Genomic DNA, 26728 nt, shown 5'->3' with positions numbered 1-26728 from the left:
TTTGTCTGGTACTGTTGGGCAAGAATACAAGGAACTAGACAGCCCATCTACTTCTATGTAAAACAGTGTTCTAACTCAGAATATATGTTGTAAGGTTTGGTACCCTATCTTACTGACCCAAATTGCAAGACATGCAATTCAAATATTTCCTTTAAAGAATTCTAGTTTGCCATCTAATCGGTTCTTTGATTATTTAAGATAGGGATTATGGATCTTTTTCTTTGTTTCAGCCCTTAAATGTTGCCTTCATGGTTTTGATGTACCTGCCCAGTTCCAATTCAGAAACAACATCAAGATTCTCATCCACCCTTGTAAAAAGATGTTCAAATAGACACGAACGACTTTCTCACCCATTGCCAGAGTCTCTGCTCCCTTGTGTATTTTCGGAGAGTGGATGTTTCTATCTTTCAGTCACACAGAGGAAACTGTAGGTGTGATGTTCATACATTCCACCACACAGAAGAATATGCATGTACTTTGAAAACACTTATAATAGTTTCCTGTACTATGATATAATAATTTTTCACAGAGGTAAAACTTTGATTAAACCAAAAATCACAAATCATAAAAACAAAACAAAAATAACTCAAATGTGAATTTTTATGCTTTCTGGCATACGGTTGAACCTTATTTTTCAAAACACCATGATAATATTTTTGTCCAACTAATAATACAATATAAAACAATTGAAACCTAGATATTTCGAAAGGTCGAATCTGAAATCGTCTTTGCAGTGGTGTAACATGTCAACTATTTCACTGCTAATCCAGTTGTGAGCATTATATATGCCAAGTTTAAAAATCTGAATACATGCGGATGATGGGTATGTTGCTGTTCACGATGTCGATTCATTGGTGTTGAGTCAGCATGGAGTATTTATTGAAGTGCAGCCACAATGAGCGTTATCAATCAAGATCTGAAGGAAAGCAGGGCTTGCAGTGTGAAAGCAATCAACAGCCTCAGACCTTGGGAGACTGATGGAATTCTTTCCTCTCACACTGGACTCCATCAAGCACAGCTATGAACAGTTTTCACTCTTCTCGGCTAAGGTCAATATTGCATAAGAAGTATAAAACAAATACATAGACCAATCCAATTTCTGGAAAAACTTTCTTTACCATCAAATTTTATAACTTTATAATGTATTTTATTCCCAATACTTGTGAGTCGGGGCTATAGTTCCTGGCTATAGTTTTTAATTCACAAAAGAATTTCCCTAGGATTTTAATATTTATCAGTACCTTTTTCATGTACTCCATTATTAGGGTTCAAAGGAATTCTGAGAAGTAGATATTAATAAAATTCCCAGGTAAGTGTGTTTGAAACCAGGGCTCAGATAGCTCAAGGTAAGATAAAAAGTAAGAGAGGCAGAGACATTCAGACAATATTTTCTCTTTCCATACACTCCCAATCTAGGCCTATGCATTTCCCATGGGGGGAGGGTAGATAGTTCTACTTATTATGGAGTCTAAAAGGTAAAGAAAAAGCTCCACTGTCTTTGCTTTATGTGGCTGGAATTTAACGAATGTCTTTACGGTCTCTAGTCTGGTAAAAACTTTGAGTTGAATATTGCCTGCATTTCAAAGTTGAGAAAACTCATTCTCAAAATCTACTTCCCTGCAGTTCTACTGATGGTAAGCAGTTCAAACCGCAGTCCACATACAGGGAACTGGTGGTCAGCGCTATGAAGGTGCCGATCACTCTGTGGCCATCCACATCATATACCAGACTACTCCCTCACCAGGCAAAGGAGACTGCAAATCCTCAACAAGGAGAAACTGAGAGTCAGATATAAACTCTGTATTTTCCAGTTGGCTCTGAAATACTATATTCCTGAAACTGAGGCTGAAAAGGCAGTAATAATTCATCTCCAGAGGAACACCACAGATGTACACAAAGCAGGCTGCATTCGCAAACCCCTTTGGTGCTTTCCAAACCAAGGTCTAGGCTTAATTCCCACCCAACCCAAAAGGATAGGGCTGGGAACCATTAACACAGAAAGTTGGGGAGATGAATTTTATGAAAGTGAACATTTAAAATTCACTTAGGAGACAGTCATTCCAAACTGACGCTAAAGAACAAATCATGATGGTGGTAAATCAATGCATGAGTATACACACAGACATGATTTGTTCAGCAGAAAGTATGAAAAATAATGTGTTTATCTGAAATTATGCATTGCCTATATTGATGATTCGTCTAAGTGGAAACTATTGTTTAAGTGCAATGCCAATCAAAAACAGTAAAATGCAACACTTAGTAGTAATTAACCAAACACTATGTATGAGAAAACAAGCCAGAATTTAATGTTTCCTTTTTCTTATCAGCTATTTAATTACTTTTATCAATATATTTGAATTTTAAATTCTGTTGTCTACATAGCATATTCTTAAAATGTGTAAAACACAGGATTTCTAATTAAAAAGAGAAAATATTTTTTGGGGGGTGTTTTCGAGACAGGGTTTCGCCGTAGAGGCTAGGCTCACAACCAAAAAGAGAAAATATTTTTGAAAGGCTTATGAAATACATAATAGCTGAACTCCAGTATGATAAATGAAAGAGGTATAGCCCATAGTCTAGAAAAGATGTTGGTTCTTTCTAGCTCATAGTTCAATAGGATATTTTTATTTTTAAAAATTCTTTCCCAATTACACATTTAAAATGACCTTTGACCTTCAGAGCACCGTTCTTTCCTTTAGGGCCTTCACCATGCTGCCTTGCCAAGTGTCTTTACACTGGGACCCCATTTAAACCGACCCCCTTTGGGGGAAAAAGCAGTTGAGAATCTTAATGTAATACAGTGCTAGGTAGCATGGATGAGGCCATGGGTTTCATCACAAACACCCGAAAAAACATCCAAACAAATAAACACACAAGAGAGTTTAAAGCCAGCCTGGGCTATAAAGAGAGACCTTGAATCAAAAGCACGTGTGAATGGTGTTGCTGGAATTTTAATTGCTAGTAATAGGCTTGTGAGCTTTCTACTCCTGGATGTTTAAGAATCCCACAGTGAATCTACTCCCTACCTACAGACGTGTTTCCGGTAAACTGCTCTTCAAACAAGAATTCTGCATGCATACACTAGTAATGTTACCATTCTTATCTAAAAGTGTTCATCATTCAAAAATACACATCGGACGCCATCCTAAATTAAATGCTTCTTTCTCAAGGAAAATGGTTTTAGGCACAGAGGTAATTTGAACAAATGAAAGTGAAGTTGAATTCTAAATACGTTATGCATCCAGTGAAGAGATTGAAAACTGTTTCACTCCGCTGCTCTTCTCGGGTGCCTTCTCTATTTTTTTAAAGTTTTATAGCAGCGTTATTTCCAAACTATGAGTTATTTTTCAGTGGATGAGTTTTTCTTGCAACCTGAATACAACATCAGAGACAGCGGGTAGAGCGAGTTCATACTTTCCCTCATGTTTTGCTGTCTTTTCAGAGATGATCAGCTTCGGAGAACGGATGTAGAGTGTTCTATTTTTACTATAATGTCTTTCTCACCTTTACACCTACTGCATTTCCATATTAGAGAAGAATACACTCTTGTCTCAGAATTTGAAAATAATGGCAGGCCAGTGTTGTGAGATATTTGCTATGGTAGATGTGATTGCTGTCTTGAAGTCTCGCGTCTAAGGAGATGATGTCTTTCCATCATGAAAAGCTGCAATTTCTCAGGCAAACAAAACATTTAATTTCTCTTTGGAAACAGGTTTACAAGACATGAAATCTAAAAATTAAATAAGTCTCCCCAAGTTTATATTTACACATACAGCTGAATATGCAGATTGAGGTCTAGTTTATATTTAGAAGGGTTATCAATAATCTTATGTTTTATGGTTTCTGAAGCTTCATGAAAATTTTCCTGTGCACGAACAGGATAATTGGGAGGCATAGGTTTGAACTTAAAGTATTTCACAGGTCAGGAGTCTTCTGCTGTGTTGATGATTCAATACAAAATGATAAGATCTGATGGAGTAGGATCGAAGTGTGATGGACATCACAGCAGTTGTCAAAAATGTTCCCTTTTCTTTGTCATGGGGTAATCTAGCCTCAGTGTTGGATCCAAGAAATGTAACTTTACCCAGTTAATAAGAGGTCAAAAAGATAAGGAAAAGCAAAGTGTCTTCATTCATACAGAATTGCCCAGCTAATTTAATAGCTGCTGTTTTCTATGGAACCTCCTGTCTTCGAGGTGGTAAAAAAATAAAATAAAAATAAAAAAGTTTATTATTTGAGAGCCAAGTGCCTGTCTCATCGACATCTCATGAGATACAGTCTCATAAATTTTCTTCTTTTTCCACTGTGACAAGTTCTGTTTTTTTTTTTTTAAATAACATTAAGTATACCTTTTTGGAAAAATGTGCCTAATTTAATAGCTGCTGTTTTCTATGGAACCTCCTGTCTTTGAGGTGGTAAAAAAATAAAAATAAAAAAGTTTATTATTTGAGAGCCAAGTGCCTTTCTCATCGACATCTCATGAAATACAGTCTCATAAATTTTCTTCTTTTTCCACTGTGACAAGTTCTGTTTTTTTTTTTTTTTAAATAACATTAAGTATACCTTTTTGGAAACATGTGCCTCTACAATATACTCATACATGTCCTTCAGTCAACCATGAGAAGAATACAGTGTCCATGTCAAACTGGCATTGATATTTTAATCATTTTCAGTTTCATTATTGAGCTATGGAAAACCAAAGGATGGTAAACATGAAATTAACACCATTGCCACATGAAACACACAGCAAATCCGCAGACGGTCAGAGACCAACTGTTCACACACAGGGTAGCAGTGTGCGGCCTTTACACACTGAAGACACATACACAGCACAACGAAGCAATTTGCTTTGAAAAAAACCATAGCTCGAATATTGTCAGTAAAAACTCTGCATCAGCAATTACAAATGTGACCACTGATAGATGTATTTGACACTAAAAGGCTGGTGTTTACAGCCAACGTTCATTCTCTGTGTGTGTGTCTGTGTGTGTGTGCATGTGTGTGTGCGTGTGTCCCTTCCCCTTTTAGTTTCTTCACCCAACGTTGAATACTACGATAGCTTTTTTGCATCATGGAAAAGCATTTCTTGAGATGTAGAGCTCTCAGTGACAAAGCTGGAACATTCCAAGAGGCAGATGGTGGGTCACCCTCCCTTGAGCAGCTGGGTATTGGAGACCACCTGGAATGTTTAACACCAAGCTTTGGCAGCAAAACTAAACTACTTTCTTGTGTGATCTTCTGGGCTTTGTTCTCATTCCCTCTGTCACATTGCCACTCAGAAAACCACATGGGAAAACGATTTGCCAAGAGGGAGCGTCTGTGGGCTAAGAGGCTTAGATTGAGTTTGGCTGATAGAAACTGAAGTGAGGTAGGGAATAAAAGGGACACATGGTACTTAGTTTCTCTTACAATTATCAGAAGGTCAGTTTTAGCAAATCTCTGGTGTTTCTCTGTTGTCTGACGCGAAGCTTTCTTCAGCTTTGGCAAATCAGTTTATAAACCAAAGGCGGTAACACTTCCTCCAAGGTGCTTGGCTTGATTACCCTCCTGGCATCGGTGTGGGATATTCTCCTTCTGCAATCTGCCCATTCTTCAATGTGTAGACGGTGTGCTTCCACAGGGAGCCCTTCATACAGCTCTCAATGTATACTGCCTTACTCATTCTCGTCATGGAACTTCTGATACCCCATGCCAATCGTGTGAGCCTCTGATGCTAGTTTAGAAGGACAATTCTAAATTTCCCTTAAAGATACCAACACCTGAGATTGCCTAAAGAATGTTGCAACATGTTGAATGAATGATCAAATTGATGAATATATATATATATATATTGATCTATATATATATATATATATATATAGAGAGAGAGAGAGAGAGAGAGGGAGAGTTCTTAGAAGGTCTTTAAGAGCTCATATGTAACTCATTCTACAGAATCTGTCAATTATTAGACCTAAGAATTTGGAAAACTAAAGATAGACAACAATAATTTTTTTTATTATTTTAAATGACTGTGTCATGAGTCTTAAATTTTATTATTCCTCCTTAACAGAGAACATACATAGGATGGCTCAACATCAAGAAGTAAAGTATAAAAATGATGGACGTATGGGAATAAAAGAGACAGAGCATGAGTGCAAACGCAGAACAGTTGAGTACGAAAAAAGAGAATTTGCCTGGAGTCAGCCGTGAGAGCTGTAGGGAGAGGCTCCTGTGTCTTTGTCTCTAGCCTCTCCAGGCATGCAAGCTTCATTCTCCAGCTCATGCTGGTTGCAGCTCCCTCAGCCACTCACGTTGGAGCTGTCAGTATTGTGACTCATTTTTCTTCATCCACACCTTATCTTTTTAAATTCAAAATAGATTTGTTTGCTTGTATAGAATGGCTTCTGATTTTATTCTTATAAGTTTCCTATGTGTATGAATGTATGTGTGTTTGTGTCTACGTGTGTTTCTTGTGGTTTTGTCTCTTTTTTCTTTTGGTTGTTTTGTCCTATTGTGATTTGCTTATTATTTTATTGATATTGACTGTTATTATATGCCTTGCTGATGGGGAAGAATCAGGAGGAGTAATCAGGATATATTTTATGGACAATAATCTTCTTATTAAGTATAGCTGTGTGAACTTTTTTCTATGTTTAAAATAACTAAATATCATCAGTACAATATTATTTGAGTTTTGACTCCTGTTTAAAAGGGATACCTATTAAAAAAAAAACCTTAGAATTCATGTACTTATGGTCATCTGTACTGAAAATACCTTAGAAACATTCTTTTTTAAAATTTATTAAGTTTAATATGTGTGTGTTGATAGGTATCTATTTGCCTGTAATGTAGATTCCCTAAGAAGCCAGGGACATGAGACCCCCATTGAGCTGTAGTTACTATTAGATTAAGAGCTGCCAAATGGTGAGTAGTAGGAACCTCATCCAGGTCTTCTGCATGGTAAGTGCTCTTCACTACTGAGTCATCTCACTAGATCCCTAAAATATCCCTAAACTGCCAATGGGGACTACTGTGAACCTAAATAGTAGTCTAAAATCTATCACCAAGAGCAGAAGAGCCTTGCCATCACATTCTTTATTATGATGGAGACAAAAATCTATCCTCTTTGTACTAGGAAAAGCACTAGCGTTTTCAGAGATTATCCCAAACAAAAGGCTTCAGAATGAACCAAACTATAGCACAAACTACATAGCCTTCTCTGTAGGGCAGGTTTCTGGTTACAGATCAATGGATCGTCCATTTCCTATCACAGGATACCATTATATCCTCAAAATAAACACTACAATATAGACATTCCAGTTTTCCACAGTCTAGGCCACAAAGGTAGAATACAAGTTTTTGCCCTAACTCAGCTATTTAATATTATTTTGTTGAATAATAATCAAGTACATTATAGTTTTTGATAGAAGGCAACAATTTATTACAGTTGTAAATTTCTTTTCTATTGCTGACTTACAAATGGCCACAAACCTAGCAGCTGGAAACCGTATATATCATATTCTCTCTCAATTCTCTATAACCAAAAGCGTGAGCCTCATTTCCCTGGTAGCTGATAATGTTTTACTCTCTCTCTACCTGTTCCCATTTTATTGAGCAGAGGCCACTTTATTCCCCCTGTGCCCCACTCCAACCCAATGGCGGGACTGGCACAGTGGCCCTGAGAAACAGACTTCTTAGACTTCTCTTCGACTTGCCCTCCTGTTACCAAGCAAAGAAAGAAAATCTCCTTTGCATAGGCTAGACTTATTTGATGGAATTAGACCTACCCAAATACCTTCCTGTTTTCATTACTCAAAATTATAGTTTTATCTTCAAACTCCCTTACACCACATAAAAGGAATACATACCCAGAGCGTCATAACTCATGGTGAATCATGGAGAGTAAGATGGAAGGTCATTGGGAACAGCTGAGTTCCTCTGTCATGGTAGTCTCATTACGCACATGATGTGATGGAAATGTGGGATCCGAGAGCCAAGGCAGGCGGATCAAAACCAGTAGAGGTCTTTGGAAAATTGGGACAGGACATTGGCAGGTATATACGTGAGTGGAGTTTGATTATAACTGTGAATATAAAATGAATGACAGGTCATAATTTCAGTGACTCCAACAATAAAGAACGGCGCCACATGGATAGGGTAGGTTAAAAATAGCAAACAATTATTAGGTAATGTACTCGTGTGTTCATGCTTTGGTAAAGCAGTATATTTAATACACATGAGGCTTATCTCCTTGTACCTACCTGTTGTCTTTTCTCTGTGTGTTTCTTTTAAGTGTATTTATATTTTGGGCCCTCTCTATATCTCCTTTGCTAAGGATGATGCCCAGCTTTCATTGATAAAGTGATAGAGGACAGAATTGAAGCATGATGTGATGAGTTTTAAAACCAGGGCATACGGAAATAATCAGAGACCAATTAGGGGGAGTAGAATTTGATTCAAGTAGGTACTGCTCTGCCCAAACCGAAAAGCAGTTTTTACCTTTAAATCACCCCCTGCCAAGGTCACCTAACGACTGCGCTGGGAGGCACATTTCGCTTGACCTCTCAATCATCCCTCACTTCCGCTAGTAGTCCTCAACCTGTCAGATATTAACACTACAGATCATAGCAGCAGCACATCACAGTGCCGAGGTAGCAAAGAAATAATTTTATGGTTGGGGGTCACCACAACGTGGAGAAGTAGTTTAAAGGTCACGGAATTAGGAAGGTTGAGAAGCACTGCCCTAAAGTGTGAGGAGGGATCTAGTCATCCCTAGGATCCTTGGCGTCTAAAATAGAAATAAACACAGACTATGCACAGTGAATGTTTTCTTTTTTCCTGTGTGGACTCCAAATCTCCTCTTCATTGTCAAACCAGCTCTAAACACTTAAACTTACTTTATTGGTCATTCTGTGAACCCTACATCCAGATCAATACTCTCCATCCTGGAAGCAGGTACACTATGGGAGGGAGTGGTCGGAATAGTTTATATCGGGAATTCTGATCTGTACATTCCCACCAATTACAATTTAGTTTTTTTCTCTATTGATATTACCAGCTGTTCAAAAACTTAATTACTGATGTCCTGGGGTACCTCAATACAGTTTTCTCACTGACTAGCAAGTATTTAATGCCATTTATGGTGTTTATAGATTTGATCAACATATACCTCAGTATCTACAATGTCCTATCACCTTAAGAGTCCATGCCAAGTGTCCAGTAAATAAACATAAAAACAACTAGCTGTTTGTGATTTGTGGTGCTAAGTAATAGGCTATTAAGATAAAGTGGGCACCAGGGATATACCATGACAGCAGATGAGCCTAAAAGTGTTTGGTTTTATGCCAATCATCCTTTGTGTCAGGATATTTTTAAAACTTTTTTTGGCAGAACATAGGCTATACTGTGGTTTATCTTGTAAGGATCAGAACCTAACAGATTGTGAAGGAACTATTAACCAAATATTTTATGCAGTGTCAAAGGCACAGGGAAGTGATAAACACACAGAAGGAGCCATTTCTGCTTGAAGAAAAAGGCAAGCACACTTGGACATATGATGGCTCTCTTCTTTGACTTGATACATAGCTATATTTTCTTGCCGTAGAAAGCTGTGATGATACGAATATATCCTGTGGGAATTTGTTTATGGAGCAGATGGATTCAGCCTTCCTAATTGGGAAATTTTAAGTCCCCCTTTTCAAATCAATTCATACCTTCTTATATGCAGAAGTCCTTAATAAATTGGGAGTTTTCACAAGCAGGTTAACACGCATCTTAATAATTCTGTTCATGAGGGAGCAATATTTGATATTATCTTCTGTGGGAAGATTTTTGACCAGGCTTTTCAAACTTTCCGTAGTTGATACACTTGAGTGTCCTTAGCATGGAGCCTATGACAGATGAAGTCTTCAGAGAGACATTTAATTTCTGTAAATCTCAGCATCCATATCTATGTTTAAAAACTCAACTTCAATGGGCTTTCATTATATTGAGATCTGTAAATATTATAATTACTGAAAAATGTAAAAGAAATAGCTCTTGACAAAATACAGCATTGAATGACATTTTGTTGGCATAGGAAGTTAGGAGTAGGTAGAAAATGCAAAATAAAACATGTTATATGAAGTAGATGCTTGTAAATTTATTTGCATATAAATATGTAAGTCTTTATTGTGACAGACTAGTCTGCTATAACACACACGTGTTCACTTCCTCTCTCGGTCCTTCTGGCAAACTTTTCAATTATGTTCACACTTGCACATTCTGGGCATGAAAATTCAAAAGAACAGATCTTGTTTTAATTTTGAAAAAAAAAAACTCCCAAGGGCTGTGATATTGCAGATGCATTTAAATGAAATGTTTACTGAACTCTACTCGATCCCCAAGAGTCTTCTTTGCATCATGGATGCAAAACTGAATGAAATAGAATCCTGAGCTCAAAGAAAGTCACAGAAAGGGGTAGAGTGTTTTTTTGTTTGGGCTTTTTGTTTGTTTTTGCATGAGTATTTTTCAGAAGTACGTGGTGATTTAAGATACCACACTCTCAGATTTATGTGTCGTGATTGTGAGGGGCACTCATCCTAGTCCCCCTCCCCGTCTCACCAGTCTCCAGCGTGTTCAAAAGTGGTTTTATAAGTTATATTTTAAGGATGCAGCTCCTGGGCCAGGAGTTATAAACAATTTAGCCTGAACAAAACCATGTATTTCTTGCACCTATGAACATAATTTATTCTTCTCATCAAAAGAAGACAGTAAAGTTGCTTGAAATAGCTCAGAGTGGTTAAAACAGACTTCCTGTCTATCATGTGTTCTTGTGAGTCACCTTCATAACCATTAGTCATTTCATTCCAAAATAGATGTCACGAATACTTCAGAAACTCAGCAGCCATAGCACCGTGGGCCCTAAGCATGGCATTGAGGCAACACAGACCAGTAGGCCAGCATACTTATTGCCTGGAAACATCATGTTGTTTTTCCCTCTGGCCTATGGGCTTCTTAGGAAACCAAGTAAAGGACAATGCTAAATAGTAGTAGCTGTGGTGTGAACGTAACAAATACAGTCATTGTAAGTCTAAATGTTTCTGTCTCTCTACAATGTGTTGCAGTGTGGTTTTGATCCTGAGTTTTCAAAGTCAGACAAAGGAGCCAAATTGGGCCATCGTCAGATAAATTCAGGATAATGTCATGATGTTTTGGTCTATTAGAGATACACATTCGTCATATTCTGCCTTTATCCCTCCTTGGGGTAATTATTACTGCTCCACAGAATTGGTGACAAGTTGTAGAAGTATGGTGCCACTGCCAGCACAGTGTCCGTAAGAAGGGACCTCGATCTCTGTTTGAAGTATGTTACCTGCTTTGCTTTCATAGGTTTTCCCACTGTAATCCACTGGACAGCTGGTGAAGGAGCTACTGGACCCAGGAAGTTTCCAGGCTCCCTCAAGGTTTCCTGGGGTTGGCCTTACCGTGAGAACATGTGTCAGTGAGTTCTCAGCTGATGGGATCTCACAAGACGTAATTCTCAAATCTGCTTTCAGACTGCACTCAGTACTGGGTAATGACACATTTTATGTTGATCCCAAGAAAGCGTGTTAGACCTCTCGTTTGTTCCATCTGAAAAGAGAATCAAGGTTCTAACACTTCCAAGGCAAACACTCCAGCACTCAGCCACAACCTGAACCCACAGAAATGTATTCATGATTCAGTAGCCATGGTTTCATTTATAGTGGCCATATAGTGAGAGACCCAAATTCTAGATGTCCAAAAGGAAGGACATGATTGGCCTCAACAAAGTAGTTAAAGAGGTGGTGTAGGGTGATCTCATTCAGCCTCCATTAGTTAACAAACTTTTGAAATTTGGGTTCTCAGAGGGCAGCCAAGAGCCAACTAAAAAGCAGCTCTTACTACAAATATAATCAGACTCCTTGTGTCACTAAGTTGCTATAAAATTTCCGCTTGAAATTATTTACAATGTAAGCAACGCATGTGAACTAATGGCTTTTAATCTGGTTCACTCTTTTATTTTTTAACTAAGTTTCCAATTCTTCAAGTATTTGACGTTTGCGTATTTTAGAAATCTATTTTTATAAAGTGTACATTTAGTATTTTGATATTTAAAATAACTCTCTAAATTAGAAGATTGAATTTCAATATTAATTAGTGTTACCATAATTACCATGATTATAATTGTTTTATTTTATCCTGAAAAGGAAACATATTTACATCAACGAAGGTTCCCAGTGACCAATTCACACATCTAATTAGCAAACCGTAGTCTTACATATTCATGCATTTCTGCTAAACAAAGTATTAAAAAGTAAAACTATAGGAAATGTCTTAAAGTGATCACTAGGCCCAGGTGTTGAGGGTCCAAACCATTGAACACTGAAGAAGCACAGTGCTGTTAAGCACACTTCGGAGCCCAGACACTTTCCTTTACTGACATGCTGTGATAACTTATGAATGTTTCCTGACCTCATCAGTGCCTCAGTTCCCTCTCCCATTGGTAGGTATGGTTATTCTTATCTAGCTTAAGTATTTGAAACATTAAATCAAATATTCCTTCCAAAACTCTAAGGTCAGTACCTGTCGGACAATTAGTAAAAGCTAAAATCCTCATGAATGTTTCAGTTTACACCTGGCTTTGTCAATCGCTTGAATTGTTTATTCTTCAGCAAGGGTCCATGTGCACCAGACCTCAATAGCCTGTAGATAATGTCTACATGAAGAAAACCAGAAGGGAGTGAGGGTGGCGAGGAAACTTGGGGAAGCTGTGCTCTCCATCAATGCTTTTGCGGCACAGTTACCAGACACTAACAGAGCTTAACAGCTCAGGACTGGAGGGTAATTCAAGGTAGATAAAGGCACGACGGTGGAACGGCAAGGATGACCAATCATTTCTGAACATTTTAAGTTGCCCACACTGTCAACACTCACACCGCTCATCCACTCATCCATCAGCTCCATCCACATTCACTCAAGACTTCCTCGGCACCCCATACAGTTCAAAGTTTAAGGAAAACTCTCCTGTAATTCAGTATTCAACCTAATCTTTAATTCACTTAGTAGAAGAGTCGCCAGTTAAATTGGTAATGTGTACCCCAGCTTGCTCTTCCATCTATTTAACTGGCTCCCTAGTCAGACCTATAGGTGTTTGCAAATGGTGCTTCCTCTTGTTGACATTTTTGTGATTCTCTAGAGATTGCAGTCACTGGGGATTTTTCTGCTGCCATTCATTTGACTCAGGAAAAAGCAGGCTTTTTAATCGGTAGTCATTTGGGACTTTTAAGGGTAATCTTAAGGCTTAGGTGTCCTGTCCATCAGCCGCAGTTTCTTGGGTCCTTTATGTGCTCACTGTGTGATGAACCTCAGGACTTCCCTCACTTTAGCATCCTTCCTTGAGTCCCATGTCTGGACACAGGAAACCTTCCTCTCATATCTTTCCTCTAGAAAACATGTCACTCACAAGATGATTCAAATCAACAGCATCTCCTTGTGTCCACTATGAAACAGAGTCCACCAGGCTCTGTCCAGTCAGTTGCTCCAGGTAGTGCCAGGTGCAGACAGATGTGTAGCAGGTCTTTGAGTTATTCTCTACCCCGGAGGTGAAGGAAGGACCCTGTCTACTCCTCATACCCATATTCTGTTTCAAGCCAACGTTCTCCAACACTGGTTATTTACATGTTTTCTAAGAAAATAAGTTCAAGTGTCATTGTCCTTGATGCTGTTTGGGTTGTGTGTAGGGAGATTAAGTTTGCACAGAATTATTTTTTAGATACTATGTTATTTACTGCTGATGATATTAACAGCTCAGTTCTGTGATCACATGCAAATGACATGCCCTGAAGGGACTCTGGCCAGCTCAAGCATAACTGGCAGGCCTTACCTTTCTGTCCAATTCCCTCTCCTTTGCTAGAAACCATTAGATTACAGTCTTAAAGCTTGTCTCCAAGGCTTATTCTCTTATTCCTCCACTTTCTCTTCCTGAGTCTGACTGCTGAAATCCTGCCATCAAAGTATTGAAGTCCAGAAATCAAAAACCCCTTTTGCTGCAGCGAGTTAACATGCCCAATTACAATAAAACACCTCGTTCTAACATGGGGTTTCCTCTTGTCCTTTTATGCCAATTTCCTATGTGCCACATCTGTCTCCCCAGGATTCTGAGGCAGTCCTTTGTCCTACGACTACCCGACTGCCAAACATCCCTGCACCCTATCCCTTGTTTCTTCTCCCTCCTCCTTTGTCCTCCATCTCTTTCCGTTGTTGCTTATTCTCTGCCTTCTGTCCCTCTGGGGCAAATAAATCAGCTTTGTGCTGAGAACTTGATCTTGGGGGTAGCATCCAGAGCTGATAGGAAGCCTTTCCTGCACAATATCAAGGCAGTATAATTCCCAGCACGGATAAGGAAGGGGCTTAGATAGAGCCACTCCTAGCTGAGAATTATCAGTGAGTGGCTTTTTGAGTGACAGCATCCATCAGCATCCATTTTCTTCTGAGTTAAGGTCCATTAGTAGGCTACCTACACCTTAGTGGGTGGCAGTATACCTATACATACATACTGGAAGGACAAAATGAACTCAGTGGGTTGAAAAAGAAGGCACACGAAGTTGGAAGGGAAGTAGCAAGGCAGAGAACTTGGTGGCAAGGAGATAGAGTAGATTGAATCAAAATTCATCATAGATATGAATGAAATTCTCAAATAGAAAAAATACACTTGTAAGATTATAAATTTTAGAATGTTCAAGGTTATAATACTACCATTACTGATTCAGCATTCAATGTAGGGCATGTGGATGGAATCTCGTGATAAATCCTGATTCTAAGAACTGTGGGTTTGGTTAAGGTGAAACTTTGCGCCTTATCCTTATCACTGATTTGATAAAGAGAATAAACCCTCATCATAGGCATTAAACAAACTGCTATAGAGAAATTGTTTAGAATAGACTCCAGTATCAAATAGGTACAAAGTAAGTATTTCTATGGAAAAGCAGAGTCGTTGCATAGCGAGGACACAGCACATCTCTCCTGAAACAAGAAGACTAGCCACTGAGCAAGGACATCACACTCAAATGCATACACATACCTCAGTAAATACACAATGGCCAACATGCATCAAGTGGAAAAATTAGGAGCTGGTGAGGCCACGATGCCTGAGAAAGGCCCAGCTGAGCATTTGTTTAGGGAATTGCCATTTCACTGGTGAGATCCTCTCTGTCTTTCTAAGGGGAATAAAGATTTTTATATAAAATCTCCCTATTTACAAGCTATGACTTAATTCTTCCATGAGAAATGTTATATATTATTTCATCGATTCCTTTCATGACCAGTTAATTTGAGAGCTCAAACCAGAATGGTGTAAATGTGACGTTGGTTTGCAAAATGACAGTTAACCACCTCTGGGGTAGGAAGGCTGGGAGCAAAATAAACCAGTAAATGGTGATCTCAATTCTATGTGTTTTAGACTATTTTATTTCTAAAGGAGGGAGGGACATTCTTTTAGTCCTCTCCCCAATGCATTTGTATTCAGTTCAGAAAAAGAAAAAGAACAGCACACACACACACACACACACACACACACACACACACAGCACAAAGCCTGGTCTCAGAATTGTGAGACAGCATGTATTTATAGAAATGTGGAATGCACAGTGAGCTATGTTGAATGCTGACACAAGGGCTTCCTAGTTCTGTCATTCCTTCGTTTGCATGAATGTGTTCTTAGTTATGGTTCAGGGGATGAATGCAGAGTGGGAAAGAAGAACTGAAGTCACTTAGATGGGACACTCTAATACAGTGTTTAGACAGTTCTGTTATAGACGTACTTGGTTACCATTTCGTTAGGGAAGTAATTGGTTTTATTCCCATTTGCTCTTTGCAAACATTATTTCTGAAAGCGATAATAAGGGCATCAATGATAATGAAAGCTGTAATGCAGAGCATCAGGAAAATACTGCAATTTATTTACTTAAATTGGGGATTACAAAAATATCCAGAAAATTAAAAAGGATACTTTGGTGATTGAGTGTTCTGGTTGTTCTGATAGATCGAATCTACTGCTCAGCATCTTTGTACGTTTTTAAAATGATAGGTTATACATGTTCTTAACATCTCCGGGGATTGCTGACAGGACATGCTGTTCAGCTTCCTGAGCTTGCCTTAGGGAGCTGGGTACCTGCCACAGAGCATGAGGAGCTGAAATAAAGTACACGCTCAGTATAGCACCGGTCACTCAGCATAGCACCAGGCGCTCAGCATAGCACAGGTGGCTCAGTATAGCACAGGGCGCTCAGTATAGCACTGAGAGCTCAACATAGCACTGGGATTCTTTTCTTAGATTTTATTAACTGTGAGCATGTAATCTTTTTCTTAGCATATCAAACTGATGTCCTTAAAAGGAAAAAAAACTGTGAGTATGTTTCAATAAAATGATTGTCACTCCAAAAATTATAAAGAGGAAGAGTTAGAAGGGAGAGAAACAGGAGGGAAAATGACTTCAATATATTATACATCTTAATGTGTAAATAGCACTTTTATTTATTTAGCAGAACTTTCTTATTAGTTACATCCTAATAGTAATGTGGCCTCATGCTAGGAAGCACCAGGGTAAATAAGATATATGCCATCCTGTCCTCACATAGACACACACATCAAAAAACTTGCTGGAGTAATCCAGCCTAAAGGTCATGGGAGAGGCAAACAGAGCTCCTTTGTAGATTCTTGACTGTCTGTACCCTTTACTTGATATTTTTGAAAGTTTATCTTTGCTGGTATTTGGGAAATCAAGCGAGGGTAGGTTCTTATATCTGTAGTTGAGTTTGGGGTACAGATTAGAAAAGAAGCTGAACTCAGGCATTTCTTGAAGACAGCTGAAAAGTCATTTTTTAATAAGACAAAATGGACCATGTTAAGTTATCTAGGAAGCTGCACTCAATATTCTTAATGCTCTTATAAAAATGAATACTCAAAGTCAACACAGTGAAAGGAGAATGGATCATCCATCTCTTACAGGATACAAGGGAAATAAATGAAGTGTTTATTAATTATCAAGTAAGGTGTCTCGGAGAACATGTTGTCTGAACTAAAAGTGGTTGTTAGAAATAAGAAATGGGCTTGTGACCCTTTGGGAATAAGAGGAGTCAGAAATGGCTCCGACTGCAAAGGATCACTGAGAGGAGAACACTGATTTCTGAAATTGTTCCCAAATGTGTGTACATACAAGGTTAAGCATGAGTCTTAAAAAGAAAGGAGGAAAGAAAAATGGAAGAGACAGAAATGATCTTAACTAGTTTAAATGTGCCAGCCTGAGCAAGGCAAACTCCTGGATTCATGGGGACATGTCCTTTAGAAGATGTCTTGCATTGTGTTGTGAGGTTTGTTGTACAATGTTGGGAATATATGTGTGTATAATTACCTTGCTTGCATAAATTAACTGTAGCTGCCGGGCGGTGGTGGCGCATGCCTTTAATCCCAGCACTCGGGAGGCAGAGGCAGGCGGATCTCTGTGAGTTCGAGTCCAGCCTGGTCTCCAAGAGCTAGTTCCAGGACAGGAACCAAAAGCTACGGAGAAACCCTGTCTCAAAAATCCAAAAAAAAAAAAAAAAAAAAAAAAAAAAAAAAAAAAAATTAACTGTAGCTATTGGCACTAAGGAATAGCTGTGTACAGACACATAGATGTGAGGACTTTATTGTAAAAATTGTCAACTGCAAGAGACTTGCCAAGTGGATATTATTAGTTCCCTCATTTTTCCAGACTGGGAAACTGGGTCTCAAAGAAGTCAAATTGTCTGCACAAAACTAAATAATTTTAAATGTTAGGAGTGCAATTCAGACACAAGTAGCCCAAATCCATAGGTCCTAATAACAAGTTGAACATGAGGCTCAGGCATATGCTGTTGGAAGCTGTGGATTATCAGTAAGAAGAATGTTTCCTGACATTGAATCACTAGGATCTGTGGATGTACAAAGATTTGCAGGTTGGATCCAGAGTCATCATTATTGTTCACTGGTAAAAAAGTAGGTGCTTTGGGTTTTTAGAGGGGTTCAGTGAAAGGCTAGGATATGGAAACAGTTCATGTATGACATCTCAACAGTTTTGGGATTTTAATACATGTCTTATCCCTTCTTCCTTTCCAACTTTGCTCCCTGTTATAATTTGATTGTCTGTTCAACTAAATCGTCGAAGTGTAAACATACACCACGTACACGTCCAGGGCTTGGCGCAGCAGGACTTGGAGAAACAAGAGTACCCTCTAGAGTGATCTCAAAGTCTAAGAATTCTTTAGCATTCGTGTCTTCCCTGTCCATTAATGATTATTTGCTGTGATGACTTGGGATGGACAATTAGCCAAACAGTCTTAGTCATAATAAACGTCTGTTGTTGGATGCAGAATTCCATGCTTGTAACCCAAACAAAATCATGGGAGTAGCATGTATGGAAGTATGGATGTTGTAATAAGAGCTGCAGGGCTGCGTCCCCGGCACCCGGGCGCCTGCATGGCTTTACCTAAAATAATTACACGGAAACTGTATTCTTTTAAGCACTGCCTGGCCCATTAGCTCCAGCCTCTTATTGGCTAGCTCTTACATATTGATCTAACCCATTTCTGATATTCTGTGTAGCCCCACGAGGTGGCTTACCAGGGAGATCTTAGCCTGTGTCTGTATGGAGTGGGAGAATCATGGCGACTCCTGACTCAGCTTCTTTCTCCCAGCATTCTCTCTGTTTACTCCACCCACCTAAGAGCTAGCCAATAAGAGGCTGGAACTAATGGGCCAGGCAGTGATTAAAAGAATACAGTTTCCGTGTAATTATTTTGGGTAAAGCCATGCGGGCGGCCGGGTGCCGGGGACACAGCCCTGCCGCTCCTATTACAACATATGGAAATCTCTATTTGAATAGGTCTGTTAGCCAAGGAGAAAGTCCAGGGAAACTGCGATCTTGTTTGATAGCAAAGGCAATGTTTCCATTTTAAGGCTCAGTGCCTACTTATGTACTTACACATTGTTTTCTCCCCCGATGCAGAATGAATTTTTTCTTTATTATTTTCACAGCTGTACATATCTCATCCCAACAGATGCTACTGGAACTTCCAAATAGGGCGCAACTAGAGCCAGGGTAAATGGGAGGGAGGGTGGAGGATTAGAAACAGTAGTTCTCATTCCCCAGATCTGAGAGATACAAAGGCCATTTTGTTCCAGTGTCTTCCTCACAGTGTAACCACAGGCCGCTTCCACATGCGTAGCTGACTGCTTACTGTTTGTACAAAAGAGCCCCATACAGGAGGATCTGAAGACAGTATATAGAGGGTGAATTAAAGGCCTCTAAGCACACGTGCTCTGTGTCTTTCCCTAAAGGTTTTGTTTGTTTTGTTTTGTTATTTTTGCAATTTAACAAATAGTTATTATATTTTAATTAAAATAGAATTACATCACTTTCTTCCTTTCCTTTTCTATATCCAGTTCCTCAAATTTCCTCTCTCCAGCTATTTGCATGTCTTCCTCTTTCCCAACTATTATTTTCACATCTATAATGTATATAATATATATCATTGCTATATATATATGTGTGTGTGTGTGTGTGTGTGTATGTGAGTGAGTGAGTATTTATGGGTGTATGTATGCACAAATACATAAATAATATATAAATACAGCTTTCTTAGTCTGGCTTGGTTGTTTGTGTGTATATGGTTTTAAGGTTGATTGCTTTATACTAAATGAACAATTAGGGGGCTCATTCAATGCTATCTCTCCCTCTCTCAGCACCCATCAGCTGCCTTTAATTCCTTACCGTGGGTTTTCATCAATTTCATTCACAAACTGTGAAGGGTGTTCACTGATAAAGTGTCTACCATTGGCTTGAACCAAGATTGTGGCTGTATTCACTAATAAGGAAAGAGAATAAAACTGTTATAGACATTGTTATAAAATCCAGACTTCCATCACTTAAAAAGACCCAGTCTGACAGTTTTAATTTCAGATGTTGGCAGAGGAGAGGTGGTAAGGATTGTTGCTGATAAAGTAATGGAACCAGATTGTCTGCTGTCAGAGTATATGAAATTATTAGCTATAAACTAGCATGTGTCCATTCTACAGATGAAGAAACCAGTTTGTAGAGTTCATATACCATAAATATGAATACACAGGTATGATTCCAGTACATTGAATGACATAGAAAAGAAAAAAACAGATTTATGGTTATGTTAAACTATGGCTTTGTGACATACTTCTTGGAGAGACATGCATCATAGAATTCCTGAAAACACAGTTATTTGTCCTAAAAGTAGACAGATACATGTTCTGTATAAGACTGTTGTAAAACTGAATTCATAACTATAAAGTTCAAATGGAGTTTAAGTGGCTTCCTGTACCTTCAGAAAGGAGATGCATATTGCTTAGTTGTATTTTCATTATTGTATTTGTCATGGTAAAAAAGGAAGATGGCAGAGGCTTGCTTAGCTAAAATTCATAGACTTCTTATTATGAATATCATATTCTCCACAAAAGAAAATGTTGCTATATACTTTTCTGAAGTATGAGGCAAAGGAATTGAGATTCAACTTTTATCTACTTTTAAATATGTGTAGAGCCTACAATTTCATACAAATTATATCTGCATTGGCAATACTGCCGAACAGTCTCATTTTAGTGTTTCTATGTTACGAACAGGTACTGAACAGCCTTCCGTTCTTGCAACCTAAGCAAAAAAAAATGACATTAGCAAAAGTCCCAGGTCCTCTAGGCAGGCAGAGCACATCAAAGTGAGGATCCAAAGAGCGACTGATAAAGAGACCACGAAGGGGCACATGCTGGGCCATCCGTGTTGTGGCAGTCAAGCACAAAACAAAGCTCACCTGGAAGATCCAGAAATCATAGTTCTTTGGAGCACCCCCAAAAGCTTAGACTTTGAAGTAAGGAAATGAGGGACATGTACACTTTCTACAAGATACATTTCCATTAATGGGCTTCAGCTACTTAATTATTGCTAAGACCTTTGTTCCAAATAAAATCAGAAGTCATGCCAGTGATACTCCAGGCAGTCCTGCTAGCAATTATCTCCTGCTCAGTAGCCAGTCTTTAATGCCAAAAGTTTCACATTCCACATTCTTATTAGATGTAGGGTTCTCTATGCTATTTTACTTTCTTTGAAGTAAACAGTACCAAGCTGTTCAAATGTGTGCCTGGACAAGGCCACCATTCATTAAATAATATCCACACTCATAGCAATGGAAGCCATTTGTTGAATGCTGGTGAAAAATACAGAGATAGCTTGCACATTCTTCCTAAGCCTGAGAAAACATCCTACCTTTATATAATAACACAGATAAGAAAACTGAGCCTTGGTGTTAGTGAGTGTGCTAACAGCTCTACAAATGATGATGTAACAAAATTAGAATCCCAGTCTGTCTCTAATCCAAAACACAACTGTTTGGGGACAAATGTTATCTGTGAGCCTGTAGATCAGGTAAAAGCTAATCCATCTAAATAGTCATGAGGAAGTGTCTTAAAATTCTCACTCCCTTCCTATCTGAGCTGTGGATCCACACGAGCCTTGAGACACTCTGGCCAGCTGTGAAAGCATGGGCATTGCTGTTTCCTTAATGACATATGAGCGCTGCAGTGGGTCTCCTGAAGGGCAGCTCTGGGCTCTAAATTGGAAAGGATCTGCAGAGTGCCTCCTCATTCTGTGTCCCTCTGTTCATTCGCTGATCCCTTTAACTAGCTTTTCTTCAGTGCAAGCCTGGAATCCAGATGCTATGCTGGCCATAGATTGAATGATTAATAAATGGCCCTTCCCTTTATGCTTTTATCTCCCAAAGTTCTCTTGTGGAGTGACAAAAAAAAATCCCTCGTGTCGCAAAGGTCACAGTGCACAGCTTGTCACGTAAGTCCCAGTGTCTAAGATCAAAGGAAGATAAATTTGATGAGCAACCTTGTGTGAAGTGAAGAGAAATTCTTTGAAAGTTCGCCCCTTTGCAAAGAAGAGGTCTGTGAACTTTCAAATGTGTACATGGATGTTTAATAGCACCCGAAAAACAGTTTCTGTGTGTGAAAAGATGTAGTAAGTGTTCAATCAAGCTGAAAATGAAACCACATTTTGTAGGAATAATTTGAGGGTAAGGTCAGTCAAAAGTCATTCCTGGTGAATGTTTTCACTGGTTTAATTTTGAGATAAAAGTCTTCTGTCTGGTGACAGAACTGGTGTACTACAGGTTTAATGTCACATCTGTCATTAGTTTATAAATACACCATGTGTTTCTCCTCTGAACTCCTGAAAAAAATCAAAGACCACAGATGATAAATCCAAATCCAGACCTAAGGAGATGGCTCACTTGGTGAAACCTATGCTGAGCAAGTCTGAGGACCAGAGTTTAATCTCTAGTACACGCACACAACTAAATGAGTGTGTTGATGTGTATTTGTAATCACAGCTCTGGTTGACAGGCAGAGACAAGTAGATTCCTGGAGTACACTCTCTTAGCAACCTAGGCTGCATTTTAAGTTCCAAATTATCGTAAGGTGAGACCCTATTTCAAAAATAAGATGAACGCATCTGAGGGATGACGCCTGAAGCTGGTCTCTGGTCTCTGGTCTCTGTTTGTACTTACACAAATGGGAATGTGCGTGTGCGAGCGCATGCACACACATACACACACACACACACACACACACAGAGAGAGAGAGAGAGAGAGAGAGAGAGAGAGAGAGAGAGAGAGAGAGAGAGAGAAGCAGAGATACACACAGAAAGAGGGAGGATTCAAACCACTGATATGGTTGATATGCAGCAAACCATTCTCTAATACTTTCATCCTCCAAAATTGAAGTTCAAAAGAAGTAGATTTTGTCTTCTCCTAACTTGGTAGTGTACAGCACAACCCACACAAGTGTGAGCTGAGGTTTGTTGTTTATAAGTTGAGTCATCTGTGATATTTGTTATAGCATCCTGAATAGATGGGTATTTTCCCTGCTGTTCCTCTTAGAGATTTTGTAGCCATCAGTACCTGGAAACTGGCTCCTGTGCGTTCACAGTGTAGTCTCCAGGTGAAGCTAACGCATTTCTCTGAAATAATTTCCTATCCTTTACATAGGGTTTGAGCCAAGTCCAAACCTGAACATACAAAGCCAGTGGGTACCACCCAGATGACGACTGCAGGGTATTTGCACATTAAATATCTCAGTACAATTTGCTAAGATAACCACCAGCTCCACTTTCCAAGAAAACCTGCAAAGCCTACCTCCCAAAAAATCTTTTGTGTATTCCCAGGAATGTATATTTCTATATTCATCATCATTATTAACTTTTTGTCCATAGGAGGTGCATTTTGTTCAACATCAACCCATACAGAACAAAAGGCAGTCATCAATGTCCATAAAAATATGGAAATTGCTAGAGACACCTTGTGAGCTCACTAGTGCCTAACCTTGGCTACTTATCACAGATAGTTTTTGTCAACCTAAGACAAACTAGAGTCACCTGAAAAGAGGGAATTTCGATTGGAAATAGTCTCCATCAGATTGCCATTCAGGTAGATCACTTTCTTGATTAATTATTGCAATAGATGGGCGCAGCTGTGATAGGAGGTTCTACCCCTGCAATGATGCAGGAAAGCAAGTTAAACACGCCAAGTCACTGAGCAGCTGTGTTATACATTTCCTGCTTCTGCTATTGCTTAGGTTTCTGGACTGACTTCCCTTGGAGATCAACTATGAGGGAGATGGACAAACCAAACAAAATCTTTCCTCCTTAGGATTTTTTTTTCTTTTTTATAGTGATGTTTCTCATAATAGGAACTAAATTAGGAGAGTCCTGAAAAAACGTAATGTGTTTGTTTGTTGTTTGCTTTTTATGATTGCTTTCTGTTTCTGTTTCCTCCTCTTTTTGTTCCTATTGTTCCACTTCCCTCAGCCTTACTCTCTAATTTCTTTTGTTTCTCTATGATGCAGAAGATTCTCTTCTCCTTTGCTTTTACTCCCCAAGCATATGAGTCCCAAATCAAAGGATCCCAAAGGGGCTCAACTTAGGAAAACAGAATTATCCAGTCAGTGTAATTATGTCTTCCTAAACTGCAGTGTTGAGAGGTATCACCTGGAATGGTAGCAGTAAGAGGAGACGGGGTCCCCTGGTGCTTTATATACTTGTACCTCGAAGGAGGTTATTTTTCTTTGGGTGAGGAGTAGAAATCATTGAGGAAAATGTTTATCTCTGCTTAGTTTATAGAAATAAAGATGGGTTGTAGATAATGTTTTCATTACTTAAATGTCATGCGAAAAGATGCTGACGCCAAAGAGAAAACAGTGGCTGTCCACATCACACTCTGGGCAAAAGGAAGGCAAAAGCAGGCTCCAGAAATCCTACCCTCATAAGTACAACTCAAAACGTTAACATATTGGGTGTAATGCAAGTACTATGTTTTCTAACATCCACACCAATTATATATAAGTATAAATAATTAAATTATATAAAATATAAATATATAATTGAAAAATTTTTTAAATATATTTGTCTATTGGGGGAATTTCTGAGCAACCTCATTAGAAAAATCCACAAAAGTCTTTTACCTGTGGAAGTGGGAGCACACTGCTTCCTATATATTGGCTCAGTTTACCAACCTCTCACTAGATTCGAGTTGAAATGTTACATCCTATTGTCTCTGTCTTTCTGTAATTGTACCTGTCTCTGACTCTCTCTTTGCCCACCCCCCATGGAGAGGAAAGCCAGTAAACTCATGAAGATGGAGAGAAATTTATTTCACTTATTTCTCTGTCCGTCCTCACTGTTTGCTCTGCTCTCTAGTACCCCATGAGCCTCTCGTGACCCTAAGAGAGTTACTAAGAGAAACATGTTGCCCTCCCCAAAAAAAAATCTTGATGAGATAAGGGTGAATGACCAATAGGACCTCTTATTAAGTACGATATCAGTTAATTCCAATAATGAGTTGCAGAAGATGAGAATCAAGAATGTTCAGTAGAAGTGAATATGTAAAAAACACCTGTAAACTATTAAGCAATAAGAGTTCTGACTCTAGGTACCTCCATCTTATATCTTAGATTACCAGTTGAGAGTCTGGAACATCCTCACCCTGGCCCGGTGGTGTGACAGCTACCTTTTCTTTTTTTTTTTTTAATTTTTTGTTTTTATTGAGCTCTGTACTTTTCTCTGCTCCACTCCCTTCCTCTCTCCTCCCCTTCCCCCATCTCCCATGGTCCCCATGCTCCCAATTTACTCAGAAGATTTTGCCTTTTTCTACTTACCATGTAGATTAGATTCATGTATGTCTCTGTTATGGTTATGGTCCACTTTGTTGTCTAGGTTCTCTGGGATTGTGAATTGTAGGTTGGTTCTTCCTTGATTTATGTTTAAAATCCACTTATGATTGAGTACATATGATTTTTGTCTTTCTGGGTCTGGGTTACCTTACTCAATATGGTGTTTTCTAGATCCATTCATTTGTTGACAAATTTTAAGATGTCATTATATTTTTCTGCTGTATAGTGCTCCATTGTGTAAATGTACCACATCTTCTTTATCCACTCTTTGGTCAAGGGGCATTTAGGTCGTTTCCAGATTCTGGCTATGACAAATAATGTTTCTGTGAACATAGCTGAGCACATGTCCTTGTAGTACAATTGAGCATCCTTTGGTTATATACCCAAAAGTGGTATTTCTGGGTCTTGAGGAAGGTTGCTTCCTAATTTTCTGAGAAATTGCCATACCGATAACCAAAGTGATTGTACCAGTTTACAATTCCACTAGCAATGCAGGAGTGTTCCCTTTACCCTACATCCTCTCCACTATAAGTTGTCATCAGTGTTTTTGATCTTGGCCATAAGGTGTAAGATGGAATCTCAGAGTTGTTTTGATTTGCATTTCTCTGATAACTAAGGATGCTGAGCATTTCTTTAAGTGTCTTTCAGCCATTTTAGATTCCATTGTTGAGAGTTCTCTGTTTATGTCGGCACCCCATTTTTTTATTGGATTATTTGTTCTCTTGATGATCAATTTCTTGAGTTCTTTGTATATTCAAGAGATCATCCCTCTGTCCGATGTGGGGATGGTGAAGATATTTTCCTATTCTGTAGGCTGCCATTTTGTCTTGTTGATCATGCCCTTAGCTTTAAAGAAGTTTCTTGGGTTTCAGAAGGTCCCATTTATTGACGGTTTCTCTCAGTGTCTGTGACAGCTACTTTTCAAACCTTTTTTGTTAACTAGATATGTTAACCATTAGATGGCCAAGGTTTCATTGGTTTCCTGCGCCTCTTGGTTTCCTAATACATGATTTTATAGTGGTAAATTAGTATGAGAATAAAACCAGAAGGACAGATTATAAAATTGTGGTTCTTACTAGTATTTTCAATACCACATGGTATGAAATAGTATGATGCATAGGAGAGAGAAATGGATTGGGTTATAAGAAAGGGCATAGACCAAAGAAGAGGGAGCTAGGAGGTATTAATGAGGATTTTACACGGCATGATTTATAAATTCTTCATTTTCCAGTGACTAATCAGGAGCAATGAGGAGAATAGATTGCAACAGTCAAGAAAAGGGAATTTTGAGACATGAATAGAAGGTTGTGTCATAATGTACACAAGAAACAATAAGAGAATGGATTAAGAGTGGGTCACTATGACTGGTGAGAAGCCAGTTAATTTGAGGGTGGCAAGTGGGTTAGGATTGATGCAGTGTGACTTCGAAAACAAGGATCGGTGGACAGATAGTAATTTTGAGACCTCACATTTGGGAAATGCATCA

The sequence above is a fragment of the Chionomys nivalis genome, chromosome 23 (genome assembly GCF_950005125.1).
Source record: "Chionomys nivalis chromosome 23, mChiNiv1.1, whole genome shotgun sequence".
Classification (NCBI taxonomy): Eukaryota; Metazoa; Chordata; class Mammalia; order Rodentia; family Cricetidae; genus Chionomys; species Chionomys nivalis.
The sequence above is the reverse complement of the archived record's forward strand: the minus strand, read 5'-3'. Positions refer to the sequence as shown.